Consider the following 11,725-nt stretch of genomic DNA (forward strand, 5'->3'; position numbering starts at 1 on the left):
ACATCCTGGTTTTTCTTCAAAAATTCCACCAACCGTGCTTTAATTTCCACCTTTAACTCCTTCCCGACTTTGATTACTCTAGTCGGGTCCTCCTCATCTAGTAGGACTTCGTCAAGATCTTTGACTGGTCCCACCCTCATGACGTCATCCCCAAAGCGAGGATCAATGTCATTTCCCTTGCTTTGGGAAACTTGCTATAAGAACAAATCTTCGTTAAAAGGAGCCCCCGACTCTAGTAGAGTGTTTCTTTCAACGTCAACTTCCATGTTGACAACGTCATCAGTTCCTTCATTCTTCTCGCAGCAGGTTACTATCATGTTGTTTATGCATGATCCTTTCTTTTCCTTGACCACAGACGCATTATAGCATTCTCGTGCCTCCCTTTGGTTACCATGTACGCTTCCTTGCCCTGGCATGGTGGGGAACTTCAAAGATAGATGCCAGACAGATACTGCTACGTGTAATGCCATCAACAGGGGTCTCCCGAGCACTACAATATAAGTCGAAGAGCAATCTACCACCAGGAACTCTGTCATCACAGTCTCGTGCCTGGGGGCATCCCCCACCGTGACCGGTAGTCTAATAATTCCTGCTGGTGCTAGGGATTCTCCCGTGAACCTATATATCACTTGGGAACACGGTGTCAGGTCCTTGACCATGAGCTTCATCTTCTCGAGGGGTGATTTGTAGATGATATCTACTTAGCTTCCCGTATCCACCAAGCATCTCTTCACTCGGGCATTGGCAATTTGAATGGTAAGGACCGGAGGGTCATTGTGGGGGCACATCATGTGCCTAGCATCATCCTCTGTAAAAGTGAGAGTTTCACTTTGGTTACCCAAAAATGGCTGCTTATGACGTGCCAGGTATTTCTCACACGTGGATGACACGTGGCAGAATTGAAATAAGGCGGTGTTGTTCGGTTATCGACCAGTTGCACATTGCTTCATCAAGCCTGACTATTAGGTACAACCAGGCTGGTCGTATGATTTGGTTTATTCCCTTATAAGATTGTGATCTTATAATAAATACATTTATTATTTCATCTTTATTACCTTGATACACGGATATTAAGGAGAGTTAAGGCCTAATGGCCCATGTAACCCCCCTTGACCCTATTAATATGAATGAAATAGCTCAAGGAGGGGACTTTTGATCTTTGAATATTTTTCCTGAATATTGAGAGAGAGAGAACCTATAGTGCGATTATCCATCGTCTTGTTGTAATTCTCCCAAGGTTTGTGAAACTCAAAGAACCCTAGTTCTTTGATCACAACATTGGGACTCAATATTAATAATAGCACTAAGTGGACGTAGGTCATTACCATTCATTGGGGGCCGAACCACTATAAATTATTGGTGTTTCTTCTTTACCATTAGATTAAACTCTTAATTGTCATTTCTTTTCATGTCGTATTTTTGACTTCGTGTCGTTGGCCAAATCGAGGGTCAACACACTTTCATACTTTGTATTTTTTGGAGACTGTTCCTTGACTGCCATACACTGGGAAGACTCCCCTACCTCATGTCTGAGGGTCCTTGCATATCACTCATGAACATTGTTACTGTTGCTTGCTATGTGGGAATCTCCACATATGGTGTCCAGTGTGAAGTCTACAGCTGCCGACTCAAGTGGTGGACTCCTCTGCCTTCGGAATTCTGGATTCCTGCTTGGGGTTTCGGTATTGCCTCAGTACCTCGAGAGTTTTCCTGATCGGAGAAGAAACTCTATCTCATCCTTCAATTGTTTGCATTCATTTGTGTCGTGCCCATAATCATTATGGAAACGACAACTTATTATTGTCCTTCTTTCGTTCTAAACACAAGGGTGGTGGCTTTCGGTATGGTACCTCTTGATATGTTGCCAAGTAAATCTCAGCCCTTGATGTGGTCAGGATGGTATAATTGGTGAACCTGGGCTGGTAGGGTTGATGCTTAGCTTGTTTTTCGGCGGGTGCTGACTTAGCTTTCTTTTCTCCACCCTGCTCGGCCCCTGAGGTAATCCTCTTCTTACTGTTGCCCCCACCGCCGCCCTGAGGTTTTGCGCCATTTTTAGCCTCCTTGACAATGGTCAGATGGTTTATGCCTTTTTCTTACTTCATGATAGCATCATCTAGCTTCATGTATTTGTTTGCTCGATCCATGAACTCTTGTAAGGTGCTGATAGGGTTCCTGTGTTACTATCCAACAAGGGACTACGATAAATTATTTCTGCCGAGATGGCAACGAACTTCCCTTCATCTCCTACCGTGGATGCTCGGTTTGCCTCTCTCATGAATCTTTGAATGTAGTCTTTCAGGGATTCATCTTTCCCTTGCCTTATGTTAGCTAACTGATTGGCATAAACTAGTTGAATCCGCCCGACACTAAAGACCCTGAAGAATTCCTTCCTAAACTGCTCCCAGGAAGTGATGGATCTAGGTTTGAATTTCCAATACCATTTCTGAGCTGAGTCTAAGTGAGTGGTAGGGAATACCCATCACGTATAATCAGGCTCTACACCGAGTAACTCCATCTGATCCTCGAACTTCCCAATGTGTCGTACTGGGTCCTCCTTCCCAGTGTATGTAGGAAGTTTCAGGGTCTTATATTTCGTTGGTGGTTGGGCAGCTTGGATCTTGGCACTGAAAGGACTCCCACTTCTATGAGCCAGCTTGATATTTGAAGGATTCTTTGTTAGACCCTGAACATCCATGACGAGTGCATCTATTTGAGCCTGCACTACTGGTGGGATCGCTGCTCCAGGTGGGGTAGATGTCCTTGGTACCCCCTCTTGAGCGTTGGTCCTCCTATTGATGACCTCCCTCAAATCTTGAGGTTGTGCATCTTTCCCCAGCCTATCGAACACAGTACTGGTGTTATTCATCGGTTCCTTTCCCTTACGAGACTGAGGGTGTAGGGGTGGTAGGTCTGCCTTGCCCCTGTCGGTGCGACCCTGCCCCCAAGCCTCTCCTCCTACATGACTTTGAGACTTCAAGCGGCCATTTCCATTCCGGTCACACCTCTCAAATGTTTTACCCTCATCTCCTACATTGTTTCATCAGTCCTCCTGGGAGGGGGCCTTCGGGTTGGTAATACTCCTACTCCGAGATGAAGTGTTATTATTCTTAGTCATGGAGGAAGAAGTCTTTGACTGTGCCTCTTCATCCTATCTCTGGGAAAGTGGTTATGAGAGTGTCCTTGGGGTCCTACTCCTCCCCTGGGACTCTCTGTTACTATTGTCTCGCATTCCTGCTGCTTTGGCTTGAGCCTCCCTCACCGCCTAAGTAGCAGCTTCAGCGTTAGCTCGGGCTAATTGAGTAGCTGCCTCCAAGGCAACAACAGCCTCTTGATGTCTCCGGTCAGCTTCCTGCTCCCTCTAGATCATTCTCTGGACCTGCTCATCTATCTCTCGTTGTTGTCGTTCCATAATTGCCCTCTGAAGGGAAATTTCTTTAGCGAAGGCCTCCTGCCTTGCCAGAAATTGCGCCATCTCCTCCTGGTGAGCATCATGTGGATCTTCTACATCAGGTTGATCTCCAACCTCTACCTAAGGTTCGTTCAAGGGATCGATGGGATCCTGAGTGTCGGAATCCCTGGGAGTCATCTTCTTGGTCTGACCAGATTTTGGAGGCATCGTATAAATGATGAAAGTGTGTTTCTTGATTTCGTACTCTCAATGAATGCACCAAAATGTTGACCTGTGAAATTGTCCAACGGTCATATGTATAGTATACGACACCTTTTGAATGAAATAAATAGAATAAACGACAGAGTACGATTATCTTAAGTAAACACATAGAAATTTTATAGTGGTTCAGCCATGTACTGATGAACAGTAATAACCTAATCCACTTAGCTTTTAGTATTGAATCACTCGAAAATTACACTGTTGAACCAAAGTATTCACTCGTTCTAACTTGCCCAGAATTTCTCCCCAAATGTTCTTTAGATCTCCAAAATTCCAGAGAAAACCATCTTTTGAAATAAAGCCATGGGTCCTTTATTTATAGTACCCAGGGGCTGTTACATGACCAATAGTATTGGGATTGTGGTTTGGTACATGATTATCAGGTAGTGGAGATACGTGTCCACCTCCCCATGATTATGAGATCATGGGTCATCTCGTTGTGTCTCTAGATCATGATGGATAATGCACGATAGAAACCTCTGGGAAGATGTTAAGTCTCTGGTAGAATGTGAAACTTAGGTGTTAGGCCCGAAGACCCGAGCTTGGGTGCTAGGCCTGTGACCTTCTGGGTGCTGGACCTGTTGATCCTCTAGGTCCTAGGCCTGTGATCTTTTGGGTGCTAGGCCTGTTGATCTTAGTTTGAACGAGAGTGAGTATTTCTCAGTGAAGTGTACTTGGGGGTTTGAGTCGACCACCCTATGAAGAATAGGGTGGGCCGACCATCCAGGGGGTTCTTGAGCATGTCAGGCCGACCACCCCTAGGGCTCTTGGGCCTGCTTAGGCCGGCCAGCCCTAGGGGTAGGGGTCAGACCGACCACCCCTAGAGGGTTTAGGTTTGGTCGACTTCCCCATAAGTCCTGGACCTATCTTTTTTGCTCGTCGGTCATTTCTCAATACTTTGTCATTTTTTCCCTGATTTGTGATGTCACATGTCGCATTCTCATTCTCCACGTCATCCTCGTATTTTTGAGGGATAACATACCCAACCCAGTGAGGTGTGGTCCTCAAGAAATGGTTACTACATCCTCCCCATCTATCGGGGGAGGTCGATCGTCCTCCCTTGTGCACGTGGCCGTGTTCTATTGGGCAGGTTGTGTAGGAGCTTCCCTCTGTCCAGCCAACGCTTGGGCCGGATTTCTACTTCTTACATATTGCCGAAAACCTCTCGAGATCAGACCATCGATCTCGTCCTTCAGTTGTCTGCATTCATCAGTGGTATGACCGACGAATCTATGGAATCTGCAAAATTTATTGGTATCTCTCTTTGATTTTTGATTTCGCATTGGATCAGGTCATCTAAACGGGACCTGATTTTCGTTTGCAATAAAAAAAATTTCCTGAGTTTCTGTAAGCTCGATATGAACCATGTAAATGGAGAAATATTTATCTCCTTTCTTCTTTTTCCCCTCGTCCGCCTCCGAGGTATTCCCTTCATTTTTCTTTCTTTTTGAAGGGTTGTCTCCTGAGGGCCATGATGCTAAAGGGGGCAGCCGAGGTCGAGGCTGAGTTGATGTTAATCATTGTAGTTATAACAGGCTGAGAGGTCATTGTAGTCTACATTGAAGAATATCTGAGCCCTATTATTGAAGTTGGTTATTGTCCTTATAGGTTTCCTTTGCATACCATCTCAAAGTGGACTTCTTGGAAATACCCCAGCTCATACTGCCATAAGATGATCACTGTCATCAACATTATGGGCTCTTGCCACCTCTATGTTAAACCTTTCCAGGTATATCTTTAGGGACTCTCCCGGCTACTGTCTAACATTAGTCAAGGCCAAGACTTCGGGCCTGACACCCACCATGGCCTTGAATTGTTTCTTGAACTCTTTTGCCAATTATTCCCAAGATGAGATCGAATGTCTTCGGAACTTTTCAAACCAGTTTTTTACTGGTCTCGTCAACGTGGTTGGAAAAAGCATGCACCTGAGCTCGTAACTGACGTTGCTGGCACGCATTATTGTGTTAAACGTACTCGGATGGTTGTACGAGTTTGAGGTCCCGTCAAAAGGTGACACGTGGGGTATCTTGAATCCGTATGGAAATAGAGTGTTTGATATATGCGGAGCAAAAGGCTCGAGCTCCTCATCGAAGTCTTCTGTCTTGTCCTTATTTCGCTCCTCTTGAAGGAGCCTTAATGCTCTTTCAAGTTGGTTAATTCTCTCTTAGACTAAATCCACCGGAGGTTGAGCTTGCGCTTGGGGCAGTTGGTTATTGTTTGTGAAAACTCCAGCTCCCTACCCCGGTACAGGTTTATACTGATTCCCGTACTGGGTACATGGGCTCTTTTAGGCTATTCAAATGTGTACGTAAATTCGGATTTGAAGGGTTAGCCTTCCCTCGGTTTTGATTCAAATGATCTCAAAGATAAGGGTTGTTCTCGTAATTTCCAAAATTCCTAGGTTCAGTGTTGTATACACTCATCGACCTACTGAGGTCCAAACTTCCACTTATGAAGCTAACATTTCTCTCAGGTTATTGTGTGGCTCGAAGGTTGTGAGGTGGGTCTTCCACTGGCCCCCTCTCTCCAGTTATTTGTGACCTCGACATATGATTTCCTACTGGTTGGGATGCCCTATGTGCTCAGGGAGCTTCTTGTTCACCTCCATGTCCAGGTCGAGCCCTAAGGTTTTTATCTTGACTACCACTTCGAGAGGGTCTTTGGGGTGCCTCTTGAACGGGAGATGGGTGCCTTATTGACGACGGAGGATTCCTTATTGGCGATGGAGGGGGCCTTCCATTGTTGGGTCTAGAAGGTCCAGAATTGGTTCAGACTAGCTCTGGGTTGTTCCTGACAGGCTCAGGGTTATTATTCCTCCAGCAGTTACACTCACCATAAGGTTGCTAGTAGTGACATTTTGAGTAATTCTCTTAGGGTGACCGTTACCGGTATTTTCCCTAGACCTTGACTAGGCATGTTGAGCCCTTTGTTCGGCCATTCTGGTGGTCGTAATCCCGCAGGGACACCCTCAATTCCTTCGAGGAGGTGCCTGTGCCTCAGCAGCTTGCCTATCCAATTCCTCGTTATGCCGTGTGGCTTTGGCGAGCTGTTCGCACTGTCGGCGATTCTCCAATTTCACAATGGGCACGTATCTTTCGAGATTATAGCATAAATCCTCGTCGGGCCTTGGGGTTTGAGCAAGTGGCCCCTGGGAGTCAAATGATGCACTTCCTTCATCCAGGCTCTGATATGCCATGGGTTGCTTCCCAGACCTTCACGGGTAGTTCTCAGTCTGAGGAATTCGTTCCTCAGGGATTTATGGCATTGGTCGCCCACCAGTTCCAGGACTGTTCATAGTGGCCATTGATACTATGTAGGAGATTATTTATTAAACAATACAGAGATTTGTTTAATGCTCTCAATGAAAGCACCAAACTGTTGACGTCGTTTTTTGTCAACTTAGATATGAAGAGCACTAAACAATGATGCATAAAAGATCAAAGAATTCACAAGCTTATTTACGTGGTTCAACAGTTAAAATCTCCCTAGTCCACGAGTCACTATTATTATTCATTACTCTCTCAAAGCTCTTTCAAAAAGTGTTTTGGCAGTCTTCTCTCAATACAATTTGTATGTGAATACAAATGAAATTCCCCATACTATATATAAACCTGGTTGAAAGAATATATTCTCATTATTTCAGGAAGTTACAATCAAGCATTTAAATTTGAAATAAATATAAATAATGCATTAATTAGATAATATCTCATGATAATTGAGATTTAATATCCGATAACAACAAATCCCTAAGGAATTGGGATTTCCTAACAGCATTTCCGCGTGCAAAACGCGTCGCTGAGCTCGATCGTAGGGCTGATGCGCTTTCGAGACTGATCGAGACTTCGAGCTAGTCATTTCGGTTATAACCTCCTCCTCATCATCTAGCAATTTTTTCGAACTCGTTCCTCGGAGAAGGTCGATGCCTTCGAGCCTGCAAATCAGGCTCGAATAATGCAACTCATGCTCGACTGCCATTAACTGAGCAGATATTGGATTATGTCAAGTTATACAAGTGTACAGGCAACACTTGTTATTTTCAAGCCTACATTTCGATATTATTTATTTATTCTTGAAATTTTGGTGTAACAAACTACAACTCTATGCCAAAAGATACAAATAAATATATAAAGAGTAAATAAGAAGATGAAACAAAAGAAGTAAAAGAAATAAGATAAAAGCAAGAACAAGAAAAGAAATCATTCTATCACTCACATCACCAAAGTGAAGAGCATTGTGGATCGATCCAACTTGAACAAGGTTTACAACCTTTTTCCAAAATCTTATTTCCCACTATCTCAAGCACTAAGGGAACTCTCACAAATGGAAATAGCTTTCTGGAATAAACAAATCTCTAGGTGAATTTTTAGCCAAGTGCTCTAGTGGATAGAAATGGTATGTCTTACAAGTGACCATTAGGCTCCTATTTATAGAGTTTGAGGTACCCTTTGAATTTCAAATTTCACCAACCCCGTGGTTGTTACCAATGTTTAATGGGATGTTTATGAAATTAAAATGGAGATTTGGGAGTTACTTGAGATGTTAGAACCGTTCAAGTTGGAAAAAACTATAAAAAAGAAATTGGTTGTTAACACCCATGGATGCGGCTAGAAGTATTAGTGACTGTGGCCATTGACCTCTGTCCCCCAGGCTGCGACCAAGGATAATCAGTGGCCGCGGCCACAGTGCAAATTTCAGTTTTCCAAAAAACCTCTCAATCTCTTCCCACATTATTTTGTAACATTCATACACCTAATGAGAGTTAAAAACATGTCTCCAACAGCCATATTTCATAATGACTTTGTGAAATGCAAACTCAAATGTGTAACATACAATCTACACATTATTGGGTAATATTTGGGAGTTACAAATTTGTAACTGATTTTGTAGCTTCAAAATATGTCATATTTGGGCACACATATGTGTCCAATTTTATGATTCTCAATAATATGTTACAAAGTGTAGCAAATCACATTTTGTCACATTATTTAATCTAACATTATATTATTTAAAATAATATAACACATTTTTTGTCAATTATCTCTCGATTCCCTTGGGTCAATTTATCTTGTTCTGTGTCTTTGGTTGAAGCTCTTTCTGAGTTCATACCTCTGGTAGTCAAAGCTCTCTCAATCCTCACTCAAATCTTGGTGGTGTTCTTAGACAATGTTCAGTTCGTTATAAGTGGAAGCAAATGTGTTTAGCTAGTGCTTATAAACCATTTTATCATAGGAGACAAACGTTGTAGCAATCCTCTAGCAGCAGATGAGGAGGTGCATTTATATTTACGACATAGCTAGCATGATACACTAGACTCAATTTGGTTACAAAAACGGCATCGCTAATTTATGATTTTATTAGTTTTTTTTTTATTTTTTGGCATATGATTTTATTAGTTTGATTATTTAGAATTATAATCTTTCTTCTGCTTCTATATTTATCACAATATATATATTTATGTTTATTTATTTTCTTTAATAAGCAATATCATATGCATATTTCTTTTCTTAACAGTATTGGGCATAATTTGTATGATAATTATATAGTATAATTATTTGTAATTTCCCAATTTAGCACAATTGAAAACTATTTTGCGGGGAATAATAATTAACAAAATAGTCATAAATAATACAAACTTTATCCCATTAAATTTTATTAGAAATTTCATTTAAAATATTATTGTATTTTTGTTTTATTTTATAATAAATACTAAATAAAGTATTTGATTTTTAAAATATAGTAATGTTGTGATACTTAGAGCGTTATTACATGATATTATATTGTACTATTTGAAATACAAAATTTGCTCTTTTATTACACACAAAAATAAACACCACTAACTATTTTTGTAACAATATAAGCTTAATTTAACTTTAAGTGGGTTTACTAAAATTAATTAACTTGAGGAGGTTATTTGTCAGTTACGTTGACTCCATGGGGTTTTAGTATAGGCTTAATTTAACTTTAAGTGGTTTTACTAAAATTAATTAACTTGAGGAGGTTATTTGTCAGTTAAGTTGACTCCATGGGGTTTTAGCATAAAAAATCTTATACATAATTATTTTACATGATAGTGTCTTAACTATTTGTAAGTGAAGTTAAATGTAAATAGAGTAATGATACATGCTAATATGTATTAAAATATTACACTGAATGATGCGACAATATTTTAAAACAGAACTACTATGTTAGAGTTAGTATTTAATGGTTACATCAATTTATACCCATTAATGGTTACATTTTTTTTTCATTGGTTGGATCATTATTAAAAATGGAAATTTATATATTGATGATCTATTAAAGTCTTCTATAAAATGTCACTAAAAACGTAATGGCAATGTAATAATTGAAAACTCTTCTCATTTTATAAATATAGAAGTATACAAAAATTAAGAGGTCAGAGTACCTCTAATCGCGGTGCTATAAAAATGGTGTATTGCTATATTTTCTTTTAAAAAAAACAAAACTCTAATGGTGCTGTAAAAATATGTTCTAAATTTTGCACAAAATATAGTATGAGTCAAATTTAGAACACAACAAATATTTTTTTTATCTATCATTTTTCCACTAATTGATATTATTTATTAATTAAAAGATTTTAAACTTTTTATTTATCTAAATAAAATTTTTATATAATTTTTTAATAAAATTTAATTGATATATATATATTTGACGTATATTATAAGATTCATATGGACTCAAAATATACACTTAAACATTATACAGTGATATGACAGTTTAGCTTAGTCAATCACATTTATTAAAACTATAACTCGCTATTTTAAAAAACACTGTCACGTCACTGTGTGTAATGTTTGGGTATAAATTTTGGGTGCACGTATCATTACTCAAAATCTACACCCAAACATTACACACAATGTCGTGACAGTATTTTCTAAAATAGTGAGTCACAGTTTTAATAAATATGATTGACTAAGTTAAATTGTCACATTACTGTGTGTAATATTTATGTACAAATTTTACGTACACATATCATTATTCTTTAAAATTAATTGAAAAATATACATTGTTACTCTTGTTTTATCATTTAATCTAATTCATATAAATATATAGAGTAATTAGTGACGAAAATACTTTAGTTTTTCTAAATTAGCAATTAATACCTAAGTCTTTTTTTAAGGCATAAATATATTCGGTCACACTTTCTTAACAATCTAGGTACCTGATGTTAAATTTTCTGTTAAATGCTAAATAAGTTTAATTATTTTTAAAAATTTTACTTAAATATTAAAATTTTATTTAAAATATAATTTTTGATTAAAATTAAAAGCTAAACCCATTTTTTTCTAATTTAACTTTTTTAAACAAAAAGCTATCATCAAAATAATTTTTATAAATCAAACCTACGTGCATACATTATTCTTCCTTCATTTCAGATTCAAACATACACCCATTAACTTAAAAATCCAAATTAAATTCAGATTTATGAAGGAAAAAAATCAAAACTAAAATATTCATGTTCTTCCTTCATCTCAGATTTATTCTAAAAAAATGAATCTAACTCAAAACAATTGATTTAAACCCAAATCTCACACAAGCAAACACAGATTCACCCCAAACCTCAAAATGACAATCAATACCAGAACTCATTACAAACCAAACTCATCAGAGCAAAGACCAGATGCACAGTCATTCAACCTCGGTTCGAAGCTAGCCCCAAATCCATTGAGCTTGACCAGATTCAAGTGATCAATGGAAGAAAGGAATAGTAATTCATTACAGAATGACTTGGTCGAGAAGGCTTGACCTGCACAAGCGACTTGGATTTGGCCAAGATAGATCGACCCAAACCCGCCATCGCTGATTTTCCATTTTTAGTCGAACTGGTTGGTTGAGGCATCCAGCTCTTCATAAGTGAAAGCATATAGAAGAAGACTAGTTGAGCAAAGACGATGGAGGAAGAGAGTTGTCAGGTTTGTGGCTTGGTAGTGGGACTCGATGGAGGTTAGGGATGGCAAAGAAACCCAGTGGATCGGGGCAGGTCGGAGCCCCGACCCTACGGGGCGGCCTATGATCCGAAAATAAGCGGGGCCAAAC

The sequence above is a fragment of the Humulus lupulus genome, chromosome 7, assembly GCF_963169125.1.
Source record: "Humulus lupulus chromosome 7, drHumLupu1.1, whole genome shotgun sequence".
Taxonomy (NCBI): Eukaryota; Viridiplantae; Streptophyta; class Magnoliopsida; order Rosales; family Cannabaceae; genus Humulus; species Humulus lupulus.